The sequence below is a fragment of the Columba livia genome, chromosome 14, assembly GCF_036013475.1.
Source record: "Columba livia isolate bColLiv1 breed racing homer chromosome 14, bColLiv1.pat.W.v2, whole genome shotgun sequence".
Classification (NCBI taxonomy): Eukaryota; Metazoa; Chordata; class Aves; order Columbiformes; family Columbidae; genus Columba; species Columba livia.
In genome coordinates this window covers 12,781,788-12,806,821 of record NC_088615.1, presented here as the reverse complement: position 1 = coordinate 12,806,821, position 25,034 = coordinate 12,781,788, and the positions used below count along the sequence as shown (strand labels likewise).

General features: G+C 37.4%; 2 long non-coding RNA genes across 4 annotated transcripts in view; one reads left to right on the top strand and one right to left on the bottom strand.

The window, feature by feature from the left end:
• Nucleotides 1-25,034, top strand: part of LOC110359534 (uncharacterized) — a 255,312-nt gene that overhangs the window by 141,708 nt on the left and 88,570 nt on the right. For 2 of the 3 annotated variants that reach the window (XR_010466202.1, XR_010466201.1), the window contains exons 5-7: nt 3,088-3,144; nt 15,464-15,517; nt 20,025-20,201. This is a non-coding gene — a long non-coding RNA (uncharacterized LOC110359534). The remainder of the gene's footprint in view (nt 1-3,087; nt 3,145-15,463; nt 15,518-20,024; nt 20,202-25,034) is intronic. The other variant, XR_010466203.1, reaches the window with a different exon arrangement.
• Nucleotides 17,425-19,759, bottom strand: LOC110359535 (uncharacterized). The gene is made up of 3 exons (XR_010466204.1): nt 19,680-19,759; nt 18,974-19,151; nt 17,425-18,504 (listed from the first exon to the last, which is right to left on the bottom strand). It is a non-coding gene; the product is annotated as an uncharacterized LOC110359535 (long non-coding RNA).

The window sequence follows — 25,034 nt, the reverse complement described above, 5'->3', positions numbered from 1 at the left end:
GTATTTCTGCTAAAGGAAAATTTATTTTTAAAATAGTAAGCTAAAAAGATCATAGTAATCTCTCTTGACTGGAGGTAATGAAACCACTAAAATGTAATCACTGACTAGGGAGGCAATATTATTCTGTGTGAAGTCAAACTAGGGTGTTTCTAGTTTACTTGGTGTTGTATGCCTGCATAAATTATGTATTTTTGATACTATATAATTTAATGTTACCAAAACTTTAGGTAAAAACACAAAACATCTAATTGAAAATTCTGACCATATATATGGTGGAAAGAGATAGCATATTAAGGTGCTAGTTCCTGCCTGTTACATATATTGTAAAACAACGTTCTACTGGCTGTAATTGTTTACATCATACATAGATGTATAATTTCTAAGATAAATCAGCAAGGAGTTATGTTGAAATAGTACCTTAAGAAACAAGGTGGTGGAAAAATAGTATTAGAATTGTATAGTTGAAACTGCCTCATGTTTTTTTATGATGCTTTTCATTAAAATATGATCTTGCAGTACTTTAATAATGGTTATAGTTCTACAGAAGAAGAAGTTATTACTTTGTTTAGTATTTTCAAGGAAAATGCTTCTGTTTCCCAGTTATAATTAAAGGCTTATCCCTGGGCCGATCAAACTGCAGCACCATTCTTGAAAGAATCCTATTGATATTATTGATTAGATTGTCAAACAGAGAAACTCAAGATACAATAATATGTTTGTTTTCATATTTGAATCTGTCCAAATTCTTCCAAAAAATCTATTTTAATGAATGTCAGGGTTTGTTTCAGTGTTTGCCTTATGATTTTCTCCTGTGGCAATACTACAGAAAACTTCCATAGTACAGGATTCAGAGACTTTTTGGTGGATGACATGTTTGTGGTTCCTGTGATCTAGCAAAGGCTACAAGCTGTTTCTCCCCTCATTCCTGACTAAAACCTCCCTAGGCAGTGATTACGTTTTTGTGGTTTCATTAGCTGCAGGCAATTTATATGCTGGGTTTGCATTTCCTCATCACTTCAGTATAATCTGATTCTCCTCCCTCTGTCAGTCTCCATATGCTGTTCTTCAACAACCGTGTTCATGGCACTCACTTTGCAGCAGGGGAGAAGAGCAGTATATCCTGTGTATTACAGCATTTGGACTCAGAAATTCATCCTGAGGATCTAGCCCAGACTTTGTAAGCCGTTTCTGAAGAGCAAGACCTGTTCTATCCCTGCCTGAATACTGCAGACACTACACAGCTTGCACTGCACTCATTCCCAGATAATGTGAAATAATGGAAGCCTGTAAGCTACTTCCGTTCAAAGCCATGTACCCACTCCTAGCTAAAGGGTGGAATGTCATTGCTAAGGATGCTCAGAATATGGTGATCAGGAAGAAATTTTACATCACGTTAATCATAGAGGAGGCTTGTCAAACATGAAGTAATGAGGTGTTTGAGGTTTTTTTGGGGGGTTGCATGTTTTTGTTTGTGAGGTTTTGTCCTTTTTTTTCTGCCTTGAGAGCACAAAGTGGAGTGGTAATATTTTGAAATTTGGATTGAAATCGTGCTGCTTGGAAAAAGACTGCATTAAACCTCAAAGGAGCTTCTGCCTTTAAACACATTGCTGAACTTTGCAGTTTGACAAAATATGCTTACTCACACACTTCAGTTAAAAAACACAGCTAAAAATAGTTAACACAATCTGAATATGCATAAAATAACTTTAAGGTGTCAAGCTATCATCTCAGTCGAATGATAACTGAAATGTAAGCTAGAAACATTAAAGGCCCAAATGTGGTGCCCTTCTTAATTTTGCAAAGTAATGTAGGTAAGTGTTTTCTGAATCCTGGGATTTGTCCCACCTGTGTGTAGCTGTATGAAAGACTATTTAGTCCAAGAAAATGGGCTATACTCTGTATATACCAACTGATATGTTTGTTCCATCCCAAGAGATTCAAATGAGTACAGGAAGCTGCACGTTTGATGAATAAAGTCAGGTGGGGAAGAATTGCAGCCTAAATACTTTTTACTGGGTGGTCAAAACTTGAAGAATGTGCACAAAATTTATATCAGTTCAGAGGAAAAGTCTGTCATGAGGTCTTTCAGGTGCACATATCTCTTGTAGGTAAACAAGAAAACACTCCAGATTGCCAGCAAGATGACAGTTCAGGAGCTGGGCATCTGTGTAAGGTGCAGCTGATCAGTATGCAAGTCTGGGACCTAGGTGTTTGTGAAATATTTATTTGTCTAGATAAGAGCAGAAACTTGATGCCAGAACCCCTTTATTTTGTGCGAGTTCCTTATCTGTTAAGTTAATGACTATTCTGGATGACAGGATCTTGGGAAAAGAAATCTGGGAGACCCTCAAGGCAGAATAAATTATAGCTGTGTAGTTCCTGACAAATGTTTGTGTAACCTGTTTATAAAATCTTCCAGTGATGGCTATGCCATGACTACCCCAGGCAGTTAATTTCACTGTTCTTTCATTATTACAAGAGTTTTTTCTCAATCTCTAAGCTGATTTGTTAGTGTAGTTTAAGTCCATTACTCTCTCACTTCTCTGCTGTAACTATTGAGTTGAAGCATTCCCTGTTCTTTCAGTCTTTCCTTTGTTATGTTTCCTACATCTCTGGTTTTCTACCCCAGTTTGTTCATGTCTTTGCTAAAGCACAGTTGACACCATGGACAGCTTCATTTGCTTCACTAAAGCAATAGTAGTCTTGCTGAAGCTTGCCAGCAGTGGCTAGAGGACAACCATTATGAAAAGGATTTTTCACGTTATTTATTACCTGCTTGTATATGTGTATGCTTACACACTGTGGTTTATATTTTACCTATATACATTTTTACATTATTTTTGTTAAAGCAGGCACAAATTTTTATAACTTTTATTATATGTTTGTAATGGCATGACATTACTGTCTCATGCTTCATCTGTTAACAAATTTGTCTGTTTTTAAACTTCATCTATTTATTTTCAGATTGTTTTTTTGTTTGTCGAGATCACTGTGAATTCTAGACCTCTCCTCCAGTGTACACGGGGTCTTTCTTATTTTTGTGGGAGCTGCATATTTAATAAACATACTTCCTGTTCCTTTCTCTAGGATAACAAAGAAAATATTGAATAGAAGCACACCTACAAATAGGCCTCTGAAACTCCAGTGAGTGCGTTTTATCATTTGATGGTAAACCTTTATTAAATATTTCACAGGTACAGTAATCCCAAATATTTTTTGTTCCTATTCTTCATTATTTTTGTGGCAGCTGTGCTTCCCTGGGTCACCTATTAGAATATATTGTGTCAAAAGCTCTACTAAAATTCAAATGCACAAGTTTTCCTCATTCACGTGGTCTATTTGCCTGCAAGAGAAGAAAATGAGAAAATTAGTTTGACATGATTTGTCCTGGACCAACCATGTCAGCTCTTAGGCATTACCATATTATTTTTCAGATGCCTAGTTATTTGTGATCAATTGGGGGGATGGGTTGGAATTCAAGTATTTCAGTTATACTTCCAGAGCTGACTGGCTTATGTTTCTGGCATTCCCTTTTAATGATAGACACCTCATTTTACCTTTTGGGTTTTCAATACCTCACAGGTATTTAATGAGCTTTAATATGTCTGATTTTTGCAGCTGTTTCAGTAAATTCATCAGTCAATATGGGTAGCTGAACTGTTTTACCCTGTTTTTCTTTATTCTAAGCTGAGATTTTACTCTTTCCTATAGTGTTATATGTTCTTACCACCTGCTTGCAGTTAATGTTTTAAAGCAAAACTGTCATGCAGTATGTGAGCAGCCCTGGCGTAATTGGATAGCTTTCCTTCTCCAGTCAGCAATAGGCTGACATGTAACTCCTCTTGCTGCTAACATCTGCAGTGATGTCTTGTTGTCTTAGATTTCTTTGCTGGCTTCTTTCCATCTTATGCTTTGACCTTTCTAATTTTCTTTAATACTCTTCCTATATTTTTAGTATAATTGACCCATTTCCATTTTCTCTGTGCTTCCTCCTTTTGCTTGACACTGGTGAGGAGCTTCTGATTTAGTTGTTTTCAGCTTCTGTATTGGGATTGTTTGTGCTTGTTCTTGCACCATTAATACTGTTTGTGGAACTGCCACTCTTCATAATTCTTTTTACCCATCATATGAGCTCTTACCTAGGGATTTGTTGAATCTATTGAACTCTGTTTTCTTAAAGTCTAGGTGTTCCTTTTGTGCTGTCCAGCCTCCTTCCTTTCCTAAATTTCATTAGCTCTTATCATACCATGATCATTGTCATCCAAGCTGCATTTCACCATGATCTCAGTCAATTCCTCTCTATTGATTAAACGTAGAACAGTCTTTGCATCGATTGCTTTTTTTCAGCCTCCTATATGTGTAGGTGCATCTGTAATATTTATCAACACCATAACTTCCAGATTAATTGATGTTGTACTGCATTCACTCTCTTTTTAAGGATTGTTTATTGTAGTGTAAGTCTCCATTATTACTTTGTATTGTGCCTTGGATAATTGTGGTATTTGTGCATGAGAGTTCTTCCCACAGCATGTTCATGGTTCAGTCATCTGCAATGAACACCAACATGTTTAACACCAAGTTCAGGTTCCCAAACTTTCAGCAAGGATAACTTCCCAAATTTGGAGCTCAAGACAAGTGTCATATTTGAATACAATAGCCTTTTCCATTGCACTGAAGTGTCTAATTTACTAAGCTTCTGTAGTATTAGTCATTAAGTGCTTATTATTAAGAAGTCCTATTCTGCTTCTCTTGTTTCTTCCACACGCTTCTTGCATTAATGTACAGGTTTCCAAAGCACTGGGCACACCGACACATCATTTGTGTCGTTTCCTTCATGCAGCATGTCCAAGCTGCTGGATTTTATGCTTATGCTTGTTTTTATCTTTGTTATTTCAATCTAGGGCTATGGTAAGCAAAGTTTAATTTGAAGAATACCTTCTGTTTAAAATCTCTACAAGAAGTTTTTTATCCCAGCAAAAAATAATATTGTCATAAATCTTCTCTTTACTGTCTTGGCTTCTGAACTTCACTTATAAGGGGTAATGTCCAGAAGTTCAGAAGCAGGTTCAGTCCTTGTTGAAAAATAAAAGAGGGAGAGACTGTTGATTCATAATAGTATTACATGATGTGAGACTACACCTTGTACTAACTGAATTTAAATGGTGGTGGTGGGAGAGAAGAGAGAGAGCTTTTAGTCATGGTTTTTAGACTACTACTTTAAATTCATGCCTGCCTCCTTGGACTTTCAGAACAGCATTGCTTTTAGTGCTGCTTTGTAGTTACATTGTGTTATCCTTCAAAGGGAAGTAGACATTTTCCAAAAAAAACAGAACAACATGTCCCTAGAATTACGCAGTCTTCAATTTATCTTTATACATATATGCATGAATTTTGATTTTGTGCATAATTTTCATTTGCCGTGTGTGCAATCGTGGTTAATCATCAGTTTATATTATGTGTTGTTATAAACAGGCTTCTGTTAACATGCTTTTCATCTTGCAAATACATGCTTTTCTCTACTGTTCCAGTCCAAAAAAAGTAGTTGTCTTAGCACTTTCTTCAGTGAACATCATCAAATAAAAATAGTTACTTAGTGCATCACAGTGTGACAAATACAATATTGCTTGTCTTTAACAAAGACAGAAAATGACTTAGAAAATGTAGGGGTGATGTTTTTAAACTGAATGAAGGTAGGTTCAGACTAGATATAAGGAAGAATTTTTTTATGTTGAGGGCGGTGAAACACTGGCCCACGTTGCCCAGAGGGGTCATAGATGGCCCATCCCTGGAGTCATCCAAGGCCAGGCTGAACAAGGCTTTGAGGAACCTGGTCTGTTTGAAGATGTCCCTTCGGTTGAGCAGAGTTGCGCTAGATGAGCTTTGAAGGTCCCTTCCAACCCCAACTATTCTCTGATTCCTGGGGGAAATTTCATTAAGCGCTTCTCAGTAGATATATAGAAATTTTGTGGTGGTTCTCATGCTGATCATTTTTAGACAGCATGGGATATAATATGTTCAATGTGACCTTATATTAAAAAATAATCCCCATTATGATGATGCTGCATATAGATTGTCACCGTATCTTCTTTGCTGCTATTTCATTCTCTCTCAGGAGAGAGAGTGTATGACATTCCCTGGTAATTTCATAGCACATTTTTGACATATGTACTATAAACTCAGCAGCTAGTGCTGGAGTCACCTGAGCATAGAGAGACCCTTATTAATCAAAAATTGCCTTGCCAGGTAAAAACTGCTATGACTGGTGTAAGTGAAATAAGAGAGAAAAAGGGAAAGGATGCTCTGAAAGGGAGTGCTCTTTGTCATATGCTTAAATTGGGAAATTGATTTATATCTCTTGGGAAATGAAAAACAGGAAAAAAAGAAGCAAAAAGATGAATACAATTTTTAGATTACAGTTTCTAGGAAGAAATTCCAGCTAATTCAAATGAACAATGCAGAAGAGAACAAGACAATACTCAAGGACAACTAGGTAGAACAACTGCAGAGTAAGGTTAATTAGTATGGGTGGGAAGTCTTTCTATCAGGTTTAAACATGGAGAACAACTAAATAATGCTGAGAAAATTGAGTTAGTGTAGACAGAATATTTAGGAACTGTGATGGTTGCATTTCTGCTTGAATGGGAGATCTAGCTAACAGAAATGACTTTCCCATTTATTCATGTGTGGGTGAAGATAAGGTTTAAATCTGAAGGAAAGCTCGTGAGCTCCTGTCTGGAACCTTCAGCTTTAATAAGAGGACTGGCCCCTCAGAATTTCTGGTCTACTTGTGATCCTAGTTTATTCTGACTGTTAACTCCAGAACAGTTCATGGCTTTCCTTGATAAAGCAAAAAATAGAAGCCTTGGCAACTCAGACTTATTATGAGTTTTTTGTTCATTTTAAATGAGAAGTATTTATATTTGCAATAGATTTTTTGATAACTGCTTTAACAGCAACCCTTTGACATGTATTTTATGAAAATGAATACTTTAAATCATACCTGTAAAGCACTGTTTTATAGTATTTGACTACATAAAACAGACAAAACCATCATTATCCAACAATTAAGGTGCATGAATTATTAATTTTTAATAAAAATAAACTACTTGCTCTCTAATTAACTCTGTAATCAAGATTGTTCCAGTATATCATTATATCTCTTAAGATTTCAAATCCTAAATGTGTTTAAATTGGCATAGTATTAAATAAATTGTTTCTCTGGAATGTATAATTAATAAATGTGCAGCTCTTTAAAGTGATTGTTTTCCATTAGCTAACTACACAAAAGAGTATACCAAGGTATATGAAGAGCTCAGTCCAATATATTTTTAAATTTGTGGATCTTTCTGTACTGATCATGCTTCAGCCTCTATTGGCATGCATGAACTGTTGTGGAGCTTTGAAGATATTCACCTCCTGTCCAAGACATTGTTAAGCTCACCACTGGGATTTCTTTAGAAGAACAGCCTTTGTGTGAATCCTAGCAGAGAGATTTTTCTGTGGATCTTGATGGAGTTAATCCTCTAAACCCCAATGAATGTCAGTGGGTGCAAAGGATGCATAAATTCCATATGTGTTTTTGGAAACTTTCCTGAATATATTCTAAAAATCTGAGAATAATAACAAAAAGCTTGTGGTGGGCCCACACATCCTTCTTCACATTGACTCCTCATTTTCAAACTCCATTCTGCCAGCCAGTGGTATAGAAAATACATGTATATATATTTGTGTGTATATTTATTTAAAAATACGTATATATGTATGTGAATCTATGTATGTATATGCATACATATATATGTGTGCACACCCCACCCTCACCTTCATAGTTAACTCTCTCTTCACTGCTTCACAGTCAGCAAACAGACCTTTCCTCTAGAGGTTTTAGTAAAAGGCTTCTTTGTAAATGCAGAGATTTATGACAATTTCTTAAACATTTAGTATTGTGGATATTGAAGTAAAATGCTTATAAATTAAAAATTTATTTTACATCTACTAAATTAGATTTAAGCTTGTATTATACAATCTACTGGCAAAGTTGGTCATGGCTCACAATACATACATAGATATATACATATATATTTAATCTGCTTTCATGGGTAGTTAAGTTTATTTAGTGAAGGAAAGCACTAACAGGCATTTGGAAGCAGGAGTAGTAATATGTAGCATTACTGTTCAACACGTAGTGTTACAGTGTTTTCCCTGGGTTTTTTTTTTGCATCAATGTCTTGTTCTGATGCCAGTGTCAAATCTTTGCCAAGGGGTAGCATATGTCTGGTATTCTGAAGGCTGGCGTCTACATAGGCAGGAAAGCAGTGATGTCAAATCTCTGTGTATTTCAAGTATAAATTATTTAATGTAACATCTCTTGGGAGAGGACCCTCAAAAATAAACAAGGTATTTTCATTGGAAATCACAGCCCCATGGAATGATAGGCTCCCAAGGAGGGAATCTTCATTTTAACTATGTATAAGAACAATGCACAGTAGTAATTGCAAAACTGAATATTTAGACAAAAATTGAGAAAAAATAAGGTGGAAAAAAATGTGCAGCAGCACTATGCTATGACACCAGTGTTACCATACAGTACTATTTATATACAAAGAAATGTGTACAAAGTATGACTTGGAATGAAGTTGTCTTTGAAGAGAGAATAACCCCTGCACCATTCTCATTCTGGAGCAAGCCTCTGAGGAAAAGCAGAGAACTAAGGACTGCTTGCGTCCTTTATATCTTATACTTCAGATCTACCTTTGAACTCTAGCTAAATAATGGCATTAAGGTAGAAATATTAGCTTCATTATTTTCAGATGGAACTCCAGTCCATAGCAGAAAATCTGAAACTGTCTCCAGTGTCTCTAAGTGGTTTTGAGGAAATGGCTGTGGATGAACCATAGTAATACAAACCTGTGTCCCCAATGGCAGAAGCTGGGTGAGTCAGTTCATGGCTTATCCCAACGGTGAGTTTTGGTATCCGTCATGCTGTCTTGAAGCTTTCTACCCTGCCCCTTCTATTTTATTGCACCTGTTACGTAATAAAAGGATGTGGTGTTTCCCACTGTGAGGAACTTTAGAGTTGGTTTTGTCAACTCATTATTAAGTTTCCGTATGTAATTGCCAGTACCTATCTTTAGAGAGGATGAAATACAAGTTTCTCTTGAGACCAAGTTGAACACCTTTTATCTCTTATGTTTTGTACATAGTGTGATGGTAATATCTTTAACAAATTCTTTACAGTGTGTGGACTAGTTAGAGTTCCTTGCTTCCATGGTTTGTTAATCCACATGAATAGAACATTTTGTATGTATATATGTCTCAAAATACTTCCGCAGCAGTTGCTGCTGTGTTATGGTTTGGGTTCTTCCACTGGCGTTACACTTGGCAAGATTGTTGGTCTGTATTTCATGTAATACAGATTCCCTCCATGTGCCATTTGACCACTCTGTTGTAGTACTGACATACTTAACCAGAAACCCAGCTTGAAACCATTAATACTTGAAGAAATATTGTATTGGTGGCACCATACTGATTTGTTTATGAAATATGTAGCTACATACACAAAACTGAAAGCATTATTTAATTGGGTGTTTTAGTGAAAGGAAATTCTGTTTTACCCATATCCATACATCATAAGAAAAATAGTAAGAAAAACTGCTTAAGCATTTAAAAGTATTTACAATGACTCTCCATACTTTCTTTCTTTAAAGTTTAAATTGCACTTAAAAGAAGCCCGTTCTAATTTAGGAATTTGGGACTAGAACTTTCAATAAAGAATGGATGAATCAATTTTTAATCAGCTCCAGTAAGTTCATATTGTGCCATAATTAAAAATTAAAATTAACAGAGAAAATTTAAAATTCATTAACATTCAGTGAAAAAGAATTCAATATAATCGTAAGCAAAATTACCCTTGTGTGTGTATTCACCAAGTTGTGCAAGACTGCATTTTGGAAAAAACACTTTAGTTAATATGGTAGAAGACCATAATAAATCTTTGCATACCCTCTTACTGCAATGTTGATGAAGCAGTGTTAACACTAATTAATATGCTTGCATAATTTTAATTAATATAAGTAAAAATTCTATGTGAGCATATTTTGTATAAAAAGGACTTGTTGTGGCACTTGGTGAACTTTGTGTTGGCTTCATTGTCAGTGTGTTGCAATTAGTATACGTGATATATACCCTCGGATAGTCATGCCTGTGAAAAGATTAGAAAATTCGATCCTACAGTGTAGTACTCAGGGTTTGTTATTATAGCTCTTGAGCTTTCATAATATAAGACAATAAGTCATAAGTTGCTGCTTTTGCCTCTATACAATGGATAGAGTTGACAGTGGAATATGTGAAACTCCTGTGAAATACTACCGAGGTTTCTGCCTACTTTTCTTTTTTGATTTTAAAAAAACCCATGGGGTAAACGCATATGCTATGGACTTATCTAAGGTCTAAGTCAAAAGGATTCTTTATTTAGGGAAAATGATGCTAAGCAGAAAGACCAGACATTCTTATTTTATTATTCTTGAATAGTGTCAGTTAGGTAAGATTTAATACATGTCTATAAGAAGACAAAAAGTAAGTCTTCCATTTCTTTGCTTTAATGACTATCTCAGACTCTTTAAGCTTGCCAGTTCCTCCTCTTCCATAAGCTCATGTTCTTTTTTCACTTTGAACTTTTAACAGCTTTTTCACTGACAAAGTGAGAACCTTTCTCAAAGCTCTATAGTATTCAGGACTTCATGGCCTTTTAACCATTTATCTGACTAGTCAATGCTAAAGGAACCAGAACAAAACAATAAACTAACACTGTAACATGCACTTTATATGCAATTTTGATTGACTGTCAATGTCAATGTCAATATAGACTATTAAGGCTTTTAAGTCAATAAAATTTGATCTGTTCAGTATGTACATAAATAATTTTCCATTATACTGAGAACTCAAAGTGCCTATATAAATCTGTGGTTCGTACCAGCTTTTAAACAGAGAATGGAATGGATTCACCTTAAACTGATATTGGTATAAGTACGGAAATCAGTTGGGGTGAGACTTTAAGTCTCAGGGAACATGAAAATGGAATGTGTAACCTGAGTGTTTAGTGCTTACTATTTTTAATGCATTCTGTCAGTCACAGCACATGTTCCAAATATGCAGAAAGCTCTCCTAAGAATTTGTGCCTCTATAAGATGCATATGTAGCTCTGGTGGGAAGTGGAAAGGACTGCCCAGTTTACAAATTCTAACACTTCCCCTTTGGAGGCACAGTCAAGGCAGTTTATTTCAGGTGTATGTTTTTGAGTACCCCACAGTGTATTACTAAACTCATTATATCAATGTAATAGAGAAATTGAAAGGTCTAACCCTATGGTGATCAGCGTAAATCTTTGTTTAATTTATTATCTCTGTCAGCTCTCTTTTGTACTTTGAGAGGATTCTCTCTCCCACTCTGGATTATTAGTTTGCATGGCTGTGCTTTTAGCTTGGTTTATCATTATCTGCTAGAATTGGGATGCAGCAAGTCTGCTTAGAATAAGACAGAACTCTGTGAACACAAGAGTAATGCCTATCTTGAACGAATAAACGATCCTCTTATAATGAGGGTCAAGACAACAAAGAGCGATTAAAAGGACATATTCACTCTATGAGTCATTGAGAGTGTAATGAACTGCAAAGTCCTGGTGCCTTGAAAACCAAATTTCCAAAATTCATGTCTGGTAGTTAGAGAACACGTTTCTTCTTACGTTGTTATTACCAGACAGCATTTCTGATTTCAGGAGATCTTTTCATAGTGCTTATATTTCCTGAGTAATGTTCAAAACTCACACTGCTGTAGCATTGCCAGCTAATTTATTAAGTTTTGCTTTTTGTTCTTTGTAATATTTGTCTCAGCAGGATAATGAATAACCAAAATAATTAGTTCATACTTCTGACTTGCCAGTAAAACCAGCACAGTGTCTACCCCATTTACAAAGGCTATGCATCAAAATAAATGAAATTGACTTGGTGGGATGAAAGACAGACTACAAACTCACATGGCCAGTTTTCCTGACCATATGAGCTGCATTCTAACATACGTATTTCTGGGAATGGTTCACAGGAAGATACATGTGCCTGTCTGGATGCAGCTGGGCACCCCAGGGTGACACCAGGACGCTGCTCTTGGTGCTGTCTGGGACTGGGGATTTGGAGCTACAGCAGCCCCTCAGACACAGGACGGTGTGTATTAGTAGTGCAAACAATTACTCTTATCTAAGTGTAGCAACAGTTTTTACCTAATATTAGGTAGCTACTGTGGCTTGAAGGAAGAAGACGAGATGATTCAAGGATACAAACAACTAAGTAAAAGGAGGGAAAAGAAAGGAGGGTGGTGATGGTGGTGACAGGTAACCATATAAACACAAGTACATGATCTGTCTCTGAAGCATCTGGAAATGGAAATACATGCTGCACTAGATATATTAGGTGGTGATGTGTAAGGAGTAATTTCTGTGTTAAAGCACTATCTAAAGAAAAAGTCGGGGAAAACAAACAAAACCCCAAACAAACAAACCCACAAAGCTAAGGCTGTTTTATTTCAGGTTTTTCCGAGATCTTATGTTATGGAGTAGATCACTCAAATAATCTAACTGATATAAATGAAGAACAAGATAAATTATTGTTGAGCAGTAATATATGTTAAGATTAATACTTCAGGATGGAATGTTAGGATTAATTCTTAGAAACTGCCATATGAGCCAGGATAAATTAGCAAATTTGGAATGACTCATTTGTGGAAGTGAATGACAAGACAAATTCTAAGAGAGTTCAAGATGCCAAGTTTCTTTCCTTTCAGTATGGCATTCTTCTTGTAGTAATATCTTCTTGTCTTATGTTATATTTAAGTTAGAATTATATAGTTTGGAGCAAATCTGAAGAAAGCAAATTAACTGAGGGATTAATTAGCAGTTAGTACCAGGCATGAGAGGTTCTAGACATGGTAAGAGACTTTAAAGTTCTAGTTTCACTGCTAAATCTGTGCCTACATGCAGTACCACTTTCTCAGCAAATGAGTCCATTACTCTGTGTGCACCTGGACCTATTTCCAGTCATTTATAATGCTAATCCATGAATCTCAAATTACCTGAAAAAGCTATAAAACTTGCTGTGGAAGGACCTGTTTTCTCCCTACAGTTCCATATTTGGCTGTTTTGGGGATTGTTCTCTTGTCATATCCATCCTCTCAAGGACATTCTTTGAGTAGTCTATCAAAAATAAGAGCTGCCATGAAGGGTTGCTGAGAAGAAGCACTGAGGCAGAAGCTTTGCAGCATGAGAGTTGGGAAGCAAATATATGTGGACAGGCAGGCATTATTACGGCCCATGCAGATAGCTTCTTCAGGAAGAGCTGTTTTCCTGCAATATGATTGATGATTCCAGGTATAACTGAATTAATTCTGTGGGCAATGAGCATATTTTCCGTTTGTGCAGCAGTAGAAAGGTTTGCCTCTTGAATCACCAGATTAGCGGACCATTGGCTGCCTCTGTAATTGTGCTCTGAAACGTTTTTGTTCTGAAAGGACGTGCTTAGTATTCATGCTTCTCAGGTGGGAGAAGATTCTCCATCACTGGTGTCAACGTGTTCATGCTTTATTTCATTCACTGCTGCTCCTTCCTATTTAATTCACTATGGCTCCTGCCATATATTCCTTCTGTCCATGATTTCTTGCCTGTTCACTGAGGGATGGGCTGGCAACCAAACATCTGTGTACCTATTTCTCCCAGGCCATTGGCTCAGGTGTGGCAGAAATCAGTGTTATTAATATGCACAGTGAGTCACACTGCAGTTTGTGTGTATGGCTCCTGAAAAGAAAAAACACAGACAAAATTGTTTCTTGGAGAAAGTGCAGATGAGTAGCTTAAGTCTTGTCAATATTAGTGAATAACAGATTCGTGTAACAACTGTTATAAAGGCAGAGCATAATGGGAACAGTTAAATGGTTATTAACCTCTTTGAAAGGCATAGTGGTGGCCAAAGTCATTATGACGTATCACTAGGCAACAACACTGTCAAATGGTGCTTCTGACATCATCCTGGTGCTGAGGACGGTAAATTGGAAAGGTGCTCCATGCCTCATGCATAAAGTTGAGAATTTTTTAATTATATTCTTGTCCTGAAGCTGAGAAAGGGGGTAGCATGCTGCAGCAGTGGGTGGTGGGTGGATAGCTATAGACACCAGTGCTTTCAGCCCACTCGCTCAGGTATATGTTCATCTGAATAAATAAATGCCAGCTTCCACAGGAATGTGCTTGGACTGTTGCAGAGGACAATGTAAAACTTTCTGAGAATGTATGGAGAAATGAATGGGACCCCCACGCTGCTAGGGAGACAGGGTTATTTCTATCAACAGCAAAAGGTTCAAGTGATGTTTGGAAGAAGGGGTGGCTGTATGTATAGAAGTATCTGTTCACCCTTTAAGTTTCTGTACTTTCGGCATGTAAGGCAACAGTAAGCTTTTTAATAGGCTTATTTTTTTTTGCCTTCATATGTTGGTGTGTGATGCACAGAATATATATTTCCAGTTAATATTTTTGTGGCACACCATTTAAAAAAGATGGCTGCAGAGAAAATACACCTCTTTGTTTCTCCTTATCATCTTTCCTTTCAAATTACATGGGAAGACCAGAAAATCAGTTGCTCTTTCTGGCAATGCACAGTGTCTCGGGTGTCTTTACTTTTCTGTTTGCAAGTTCCCACCCAGAATTGAAGTCTTCTGTGCTTTGTTCATCTTGGGTCAGAAGGCTCAGGGAAACCGTGAAGGAACATCCTCCCCTTGCTGTTTGTATTCCCTTTATCTTTGTAGAGTTCCAAATGACGTCAAAAAGCAAGTTATTTCTTTTTAATAGGGGCTTTTTTTTTCATTGTTGCTGTTAGTGCAATAGGCAGAGGTGGAAGTAATTTGGCAGGATAGCATCTTTTTTTTTTTTTAACCCTAGTACAATGTTCCCTTTTCCAGCTTAATAGAGAGTAGAAAAATTACTTTTGCTGCTTGACAGCTGTAAATAACTGGTGTCTTTTCTCTGTGGATTCTCAAGGTACTGGGTTTACATAAGTTCTGGAGATATTAGCAGGGTTTTTTTAAATGTGTGTTTGTTTTTCCCTGGGAAAGGAGTCCTCCAAAATAGAGGAGTTATAACATTACCTCAAAAATGGTTGACCAGCTTCTCCTTTGTGGATAAAACTCTTAAACAGCAATGCTAATGTTTTATTAGTGCACAGCTGCCTTCTCTCAAGTGCATTCTTTCAGCACATTGCCATGTGGTGATGCACTCCTCTGGTTCCTTCCCTCCCCAACAACTCAGGAGTCATAAATGTGCCTGTATTATTAATCCTAATTTCTGCAGTATTCCTGAGCTTTTGATAGCGTAATTGTGAGAAGTTGTAATATTTCTGGCAGAAGTTTTTAATACTTTTTTCCTTAATATCTACAGTTGGCTTTTATCAGAGACAAAGTATTCAGGAAGATGCATCTTTGGACTGATCAGGTATGGCAGTTCTTCTATATTATGTTCTCAAGTTTGAGGAATAATTCAGGTTTTGAGTTTTTCAAGTCACATGGCAAATGAGCATACTTTCTTTTATCTTTCTGTTTGCTAGAGATAAAGCCACAGTGATGTTAGTATTCGAAAAAATGTTATCTTTTTGTTGTTGTTATTGGGTTGAGAGAAGGTTTTTGTGATTCAAATGGTATGTACCAGTATCCCCGCTGATCCTCTTCCTCTTCAGCTGCCTACAAACCTGTGAGAACTAAGCATCATAAATTGTGACTGTAGTTTCTAAGGTTGTTGTGCAGCTACTTGTCAATGGTGAAATATATAGGAATTGGAATATACTCTTTTTTCAAGTTCTTTTAATAATTATTTATATTGTATTAATGGTTTATTTATATGTTAATATTTTTTCTAACTAGTGAATCTTATTTTTTTTCTTTTGTAATCCTCTGTTACTACAATTGCACCGTAAAAATGTACTGACTTCGGATGGTAAAAAGCAAGTTTGGTACTGCAGAAAAGGTGCAACAATTTGCTTGGGAGTATTTTGAAGTGTGAAAACAACAACGTCCAATAGGAAACTGTTTCATGCCTAAGAAACACATGTTTGTGCTTGATAAGTAGAAAAGAATTGTTCCCTCAGTGAGTCACTCATCTTTTTCTTCAAAAGTATGTGGGTGACAAACTTAACAGTTATGAGGTGAAATCCAGAAACCTTCAAAACATTTGCTACAAAAGAGGAAATTATGGAAGTCACATTTTTCCAGTGCAGTTATCAGTAGCACACTGTTCGGTTATCATGGGCATTACATAACTCGGAACTAGTTTGAGTACAGATGCAATAATTTCCCTGGAAAGAAAGCACCCATTTTAAAGATGGAATTGTTCAGTTTTGTGAATGAGAAGGAGCCACTGGGAAGTAAAAATACATGCTTTCAAAGAGCTAGTCTCAAGTCTGCTTGTACTGCTTGGTCCAACCCCTAGTAAAGTCAAGGAGAAATCTCTGATTGAGACTTATGAAGAATTAGGTACAACAATGTACATCTCTCAGCTGAGTGTTTCTGTGGAAGAGGTAGTTATTTAGTGTGGAGAAAGAATGGGTACTATACAGGGAAGACAGTAAGTTGATAAAGAACAAAATGTAATATGACAATGAAACACCAAAACATCTCCAACGTTTCAGACATGTGGAGCAGGACACTGCACCCTGTCTCTTCCTTTTAGACTGTCTGGGCTTGATCTACTCATCTGTACCATTTAACCTAGAGGCAAGTGGTATTAGGTATCTTACAGCTTGGTCATTTTGCCTGTTTGACAATAGCTGAACAATGTTTTCTTAAGGGTTGATAGGATATTTAGATATTGCTGAGCCAAGCTCCGTGTGACAGAACCAGTCCTTATGGCAAATGTAGGTACTTGCCACAGCACATACTGCATAGTCCTGAAGGGACAGAGTCGATGTTTATTTGTTGTGGATGGAAAGGAAATTTGGCCTCACACAACCTGGATGTGTTAATCAAGGGCTACAGAAATTGTTCTGTAAATCCTGTGTGTTGGCCAAGTGATTTCAGTGACCTGTGTGTTGCCTGGTTTACCTGGATGAGGCAGCCACGTATCTCAAGCTAATCCTGCCTACATTGAACAGCAGCTTCTAATTAGGCTTAGAAATGAAATGGCTATTTTCCTGACATTCCCAAGCAAGAAGACTGACTGACATCCCTGAGTGGGACTCTGGAAAATCAGACCATGTGCCTGTTTTTCTAATTTTTGATCTGAGTGACAGGCAAGAAAAAGTTTTAAACTTCCTTGCCTTTATTTCTTGCATTGTAATGAAAATGAAAATAGAGATTATTTCAATTTTCAGCTTCAAAGATTAGCTTTTGTAACTTGAACTTCTGCCATTTATTTTTCTCTACTGTGACTTAGTCACCTTGAAGGCAATCAATTCTTGTGGTAGAAGTCCTAGTCTTAGTGCGATGACTGACATTGTAAAATTGCTTGGGAAAATGCTAATACTTAACTAAATGGGCAACTTCTATTTCCATTATCCTTTACACAGGCAAATGCTTGCTGGTCCACTAATCTGCACTTGTTGCAGGGAAATCCATGCTCAGTAAAGACAAAGCTTATTTACATTCCCAGGTACATATCAGCCCTTTACAATTCTATCTCCAAGAAGAGTTTCCTTTAGAGATGTTTTGAATCAGGCTGCTACTAAAAAGGGATCTATCTTTTCCTTTAAAAAAGTTGCAGCCTTTAAAATGAAAATTATTGGATTGCAAATGTTTAGGACATTCAAAGAAGTCAATACAGGAAGTGTTTTGTGCATTAGAAGTCTAAACCTGTGCAAGTATTTGATGGAATTTTTTACCCAGTTTCCTAATGATTATGCATGAAAGCTCATGCTTTTTAATTTCTTTGCTGGCATAAACCAGCTCTTTAATTAGGATTTTAAGATACGATGCTACACATTTGAGGTTATTAAAAAAAATTCTGGAACATGTTGATGAACTAGAACATGGAGATAAATGGTGTCACCTTTAACAAATGCATTCCAAAATATAAAGGAATAGCTACACAATCGATGCAATGAAGCTTTTCTAATGTAATGGTATTTTTAACAAGATTTGAGGGTCTAAAATTGATATAGCTGTAATTAAAGTTCTGCATGCTGGTCTACCATGGCATGCATACATCTCTGTTATTAAGTCTGCTCTACCAGAAAGCTGAAGAAACACCCTCTGAAATGTATTAAAAAAAGAAAAAAAATCAAGTATATTTATTCCAAGTAAGGGCTACCAACACTCCGCTCCTGCAGTGACTGATTGGAGTCAGCAAATTAAATAACGTTCCTAAAAAAGTTTTAATAGTTTCATTTGTCCGTCTGCTGAAGTGATCATTCACCTGCATGTTGTTTTTTTTCTGTTGCATTTATAAAGCTCTGATTAATGTGGTATCAAATCCTGGTTTGCTTATGGCATCTGAAAGAAAATAGTGCTTATTGTTTGATTACATTTCTTTACGTAATCGTTCCACATCTTTCTACCCTCCTATCTCATTCCTTAGTTTGTAGAAACATTTTCTGTTCTGCCCATTCCGTTTCACATTTTCTCTACTATGCCTGTTTTCTTATTAGCATGAATAATCATTGTCCTTCCAGTCATCTAACTTAATTTATATTAAGAATTAATATGATATAACTTATAACAAAAAAGGAGACTGGCTTCAGCTCCTAATGAATCATTCCTTTTTGGGGGAAATACCAAGTGGAATTCACTGAAATTCCATTAAAATCCTAGATATCCATTAGAAGTGCAAGTGTAATGCATTTAAAAGCAGAATGGAAGACAGACTGAGCATATGAAAAATGAATAAGCACTTGCAGAAAAGATTGTGCTGATTTCGAAAAAAAGATTTGCCCAATAGAGCTGGTTTTGATGAACATCTTACCTGAAAATGCAATGAAGAAAAAGGTTCATATGGTGTCGTTTGGCTTGTTGTGCCTTTTGTGTGCAATTTTGATACATTTAGACCAAAAACATCAAACTGGTTTCTTTCTGTCTTGCTTATCAATGGTAAGTGTCTGCAAGTGACTGCAGTTTGGCAGTGTTTATGTCTTCAGGAGTTTCTACGGGATATGTATAATGCAATAAACAATTCAACATTCATATAAGTATAGCTGCAAGATGAAATACTCTATTTGTCAAAATAAAGGCTCATCTCTAGTGCTAAAGTACAAAAGAAAATGAGCATTTTTAGGCCTGGATTCATCCCATTTGACATAGAGCTCTAAAGTAGTTCAGATGAATCATGACCACTAGAGCTCAGAGCACATGAATTCCTCATGGTATCTTTCAGTGCCAGATTGCATACAACTAAATTTAGATGTCTAAATGTAGGAAAGCAATTAAAATGCTTTGCCATGTCTTCAGCCTACCTCTCCTTCCCTCTAGAGAGGCAGCAATCTGCTGCTGGACCATAAACCAGCAGTTACTTTCCCCACTGCCCCAGTGCCTCTTCAGTGCTGTGACAATGAAAGGCTCAGGGCACCACAGCACCCATCCCAAAACACACTGAGGCTCAAGGAGCAATCACTGCTGGCTTGGGACAACCCTGAGCGAGTGCACACGCTACATGCTCATCCCACAGCATGTACCTGTTTTTCCCTTGTGTGGCTGTTGAAGGTCAGCAGGAAGGACCGTGGTGGCCGTGTCACAGGGAGTAGCAGTTGGGTGGTCCCTATGTCACAATGGTGGGCACTAATGACATCACCGTGGGTATAAAAAGGGCTGCGCGGCAGGGGCAGGGCTTAGTTTGGAAGGCAGCCTGGCAGAGTGAGGCCGGAAGGGAGAGGACAGGAGGGAAGGGGGTGCCCTGTCCCTTCAGGGGCTGGGCTCTACTGAGCTGCAGGGCTGTTGGCCCTATGTTTCCTAGCCATGAGGCAGCTGTGGAGATCAACAGCCTTGTGGCTACAAACTCACCTCATCCCACTTCCCCAAAGGCATCTGCAGGAGAAGCCCCGCTGCTGTTGGAGCCATGGTTTTTGGGAGCGCTTACTGTCGACCTGTGTTGTGTTCACCACGAAGCAGAAGGTGCTGGACGTGGGAGAGGGTGGTGAGTGAAAGCCAAGTACCCACAGAGCTGCCTGGTGGGAAGTAAGGAGCCCCAGCAGGAAGCGGTAAGTGGAGTAGAGAGCAGGGCGCTTGGGATCTCCATGTCCCGCCCAGCCTGGGCTTCCCCCAGAGCTGCGGCCGTGGACAGGCCACTTCTTCTCTTGTACTGTACACTTAATAACACAGGAGGTTCAAAATTTGCTCAAAGAAAAGAATCATCTTTAATTAATTCAACACAAAAGAAGGGAAAATAATGAAGTAATCTTTTGATTATTCTGTGTTCTGAAGACAAGATTTAGTTGTAATATTGAAATAATGGTTTATGTAATACAGAACCTTTTTATTTCTATGTGACATTTTAATCAGACATGCTAAAGTTGGAAATAGGAAGGTTTCAAATAATTAGGTTTAATTACCTAAGTATCATTTAATCAAAATAATCTTCAGTAGTAATAATTATTATTGTCAGTCCTTTTCTCACACATACTTAGATATATCATATTAATATCAACCTTGATTACCATACTTATTGAAAACTACACTCTAATTTTCTCTTTTAAATCAGCACTATACCTCAGGCAATTTCAGAGGCATGTTTAATCCTCTATATTTACTGGTTATAGCTTGAGCAAATGTTACAAACATAAATCCTCTGGCTTTATAAATTAGTTCAGTGCTTCAACCTATTGTTGATGATTTAGTGACCAGCCAGTGGTCAATACATTCGTTTGTAAGCATTAATATCTTGTACTTACTGTCTTTGCAGTTAAGAGTACAGTTTTTAAGCCCAACTAAGTCAATGTGGAAGACTTCCAGGACTTTGAGTCTCCTTTTAAAAGTTGGCTTCATGATAGGCTTATAATAATTATTACCTTTTTTACTGTAATTCAACTGGTATTTAGAGCTTCTGACTATTTATAATATGTTAAATTTTAAGAGTCTGCACTCTCGGGTTATGTTTGCATTGCAGCTGCTGAGGCAGTGCTATCAAACAGCTTGAAATGGGTATTGGAAGCCAGTGAGATGCTGGAAGCATGGTGGTTTGTTTGGGTTAATATAATCTGTTAAGAAGCGTGATAAATTAGTCCCTGTGGAGTTCCATGCTATCACAGTTTGACTGCTTCTGGAACCTGAGATAGTGCGTTTTAAGTTATCTTGGCTGGCAAGGTGCAGTGATAATGTATCTCATTAATTCCAAGTCTGGAATAATTTGTCAAGAGTTAGAGCTGTTTAGGTATGAAGACAAAATAAACAATAGTAGTGAGGAACCCATTCAGGTTTGCTCACTTTCTTGGGGAGGATTGTTGAAACAACTCCCAAACAGCACAGCTGAGCACCATCTTCAAAGCAGAATCAATATTTGGGTCATGGCACTTCCTACATCTCCTAGCTTTGATCCCACTCTGAGCCCTACAGCTGGCGTGTAGCATGGCTCCAAGGGCCTGAAACCTTCAGGAATGGGCCCCGGTGTCCCTGGGTAGCACAGACACACAATTGTTACTAAGGTGGTGGCATGGGGACACCAGTTATTATGGTTTAAAGTTTGGCCTGCTCACAAAACTTGATTTTGTACTTCTCCAATATGGAAATAATCTCAGTGCAAGCAGAAACTGGGCAGTATAACCAAGTGATGTATATGAGAGTGTTAGTCACTTTTTAATCTTTTTCTGGAGTGCACGTACATGACACTGCCATGTTCACATCCAATTTTGAAGCATAAGGCTTACATTTAAGATCCAAAGAAAACAGCACAGTTACAGCTTCATCTCCTCTTGACTCAAAATGAATCCCAAAGCTTTGCTAGGGTTTAGACTGAGTTAAACTGGAGTTTAGACCTGAAGCATTATTTGGTATTCACACGTTCCTTATCCATGTAAAATCAAAAGCCATATTTAACTACACCATTTTGTCACTGATTCTGCATTAAACGCCCAACAGATATGATCAGCAAGGGTGATAGGACTAATAGGAAATTTAAAGTCCTGGCTTTTTCTCTCCAGATAATAATAGTAAACACTGACTTTCTCTCAAATATCACATAGTATATGTTTGTACAAGTTGTGGCTGTTCGTGGAAACTTAGACCCGAAGTATCTGTATTAGTGTCAGAGTAAGTTAATTCTCACCACAGTGAAATAAAAAATTGACAGACTACTGATGTCAACAAAATGACTTTATATGAGAACAGAGTCCAAACAACTCGTATTCTCAATATGAAAATTACAACTGTATCTGGTGTTTCATTCTGTGACCCGAAAGTTTCCTGAGAAAGTTTGAGAGCCCAGCCTGCCTCACTGCTCTGACTGCCTCTTATTTTGACTTGTTCTATCTCCGTATACTGTTTTACAGTGAGTTCTTTATCTATGTAAAAATATTCTTCATGTTTTGTGTATCGCTCTTCTGATCCTGAATGATACATCATGGTGGCAGAGTGGTATTTCTTCTCATCTGCACATGAAGTTACTGAGAATTATTGTATAGCTTTTTGCTAGATACCTGTTTGCCAATAATATTTTTAATTAAGTTTTGAAGCAGTACAGTTGAAGTGTAGACTAGTAACATCTTATAGTATAGCATTACTCGGATTGTCTTAAACATTACTATTTCCCAACTAACAAGAATAATCAGGTTTTATTATACTCTTATAAAAATAGTTCATATTCAGGTAAGTAATAATACACTTATTCACCTTTCATTAATTTTTTGTTGATTGAGAACATGGACAAAGCCAAATGCATTTCTTGAATAGATTGCCATATAAATGGTACATTACCATGGAGCTTGCTCATTTATTGGAACAGAAAATTATACTATGAGCTCATTTAAAATTATACAGTGATCCTGAAGAAAATAAACTTTTTTAAGATGAGCTAAGGTTGAGGAGATCTAATACTAACTTTTTGGGAAAACACTGCAGAAGACCATTTCAGTAAATGCATAATAATCCCACAATAACTGCCTCTGAGAAGAAACATCAGTGACCTAAAAGCCTAGAACTCTCAAGTTTAAATATTTTTTTCTTTTTTTTAAGGCTAAAACAATGAAATTTCGTAGCACAGTAAAATATTCAAACCTAAAATATGATTGTAAATAACATATTGGCAGTAATACTGAATAGAGTGGAGTGATTTGTGAAAGACATGTTGTCCAGCCATGTGGCACCGTTCAAGAACACGCCCAAAGCTGTCAGTGTGCTGGCTGCTTCCATGGACTGGAGGTGGCAGGGCCCTTTGTGTGAGGACACCTCAAGTCAATGAGCCAGGGCACCAAGCAGGAAAAGATGAAAAGAGATCTGAGGATTGGTCTATGCAATCTTAAGAGGTTCTTGTCCAACCTAAACAATTCTGTGATGAATGAGATGGTTGACTTTGGAGTTTGGGATTTGCTGAGCAAATTTATATGCAGTGAAGAGAGCTGCCACAGTGACCATGTCTGCTACACAGACCTGTGTGTACCCTTCCCTCTAAACCAGCTGTTCTCATGCAAGAAGGATGGCAGTCCTTTCAGAAAGGTCTGAGTGTAAACAGAATGGCGTGCAGAGGGAGACAAGGTGACAGGAAAGCAGGGACTGTTTGTTAACATTGTCAGTGATTGCATATGCATGGAAACATCAAAAAACAATTCTGGAGATGCTAAAGCTCAAATGGTTGTGACTATTTAGTAGATAAATTTGAAGATGGGGAACAGGGAATCCTGGACATCACCTAGATGCTCCAGAAGTAGGAATCACTGACTTCTAGGCAGAGAAGGAGATGGAGGGAAGCAGCTGGCATCTGCCCTGGTGGAGAAAAAGCTTGTCTTCTGCTGGCTGAGAAGCAGTGGGCTCAGTTCCTCACCTGGGAGCTGCAGCAGATCTCCTTACATCCACTGCCTGTTTATTTTGAGGTGGTGTCCAACTCCCCACCATCTCCCCTTGCCCTCACTATTCTGTAGTTACTCAATATTCGAACCAGCACTAAATCTCCAGGAGTGGGCAGGTTAAACCTGCATTCCTACTGCTTCCTCACAGCTTTACCAGTTAGTACTTGGTTTCAGAAAGTTCTCATAAAAATGTCACCATAAAAGGGTGCAGTCATTCAACAGACAAAGAAGAATATACAGTAATTTACTTGGAGCAGCCTTTTGTATTAGAGCTGTCAGGATTTATTGGCATGAATGGAATGATGGCGGTTCAGGTCTCCACTAGATGAGAATAGTAATAGCAGCAGCAAAACAAATTATGCCTCTTTCTTTCCTTTGTGTGTATTTTAAAGAAAAGCAGAAAGAAATAACACAAACATCCTGAAATGGCCATACTTCTGAGGATAGCTGAGTTTAGAATACTTAGATGCATTTTCTCTCTTCCAAACATGTATTACTATCAACGAATCTAGAATTAGTATTATTGCAGAGAAAACAAATACTCAATATAATCTTCCTTTCTGTTCCATGAGTGTTCTAAATTGTTTTTCAGTGCAATTTTTGTGTTGTGTGTATTCTAGAGACTTTCAGTCTCTAGAAAGAAAAATATATTTAACATTCAGAAAAAGGAAAGATTAAAAAAAAGAATACATCCAAAAGCTTCATTCCTGTATCAAAAGTCCTTCTCGATTCCTGTCACATCAGGTCCCTTTTAGAGTTGCAGGGGCTGTCACTCACTCCATGCTGTAGTCTGGCATTTGGAAGCTCCTCGCTTGCCTCTCGACATCTCTCACTCGGTTTGACCACTTCAGCTTTATTTTCTTCACAATAACATATGGCCCTAAGGAACTCCTTCTTCTTCCTACCTGTATTCAACTTAAGCCATTTAAGCTCTGTTTTTCTGTGAAATTTGCTGTATTTTTTTCTCTGTGATGGAGCATTGTTTTCACACCTGAGGATTTTAATATCTAAATAATACTAAAAGTCTTGAAACATGTT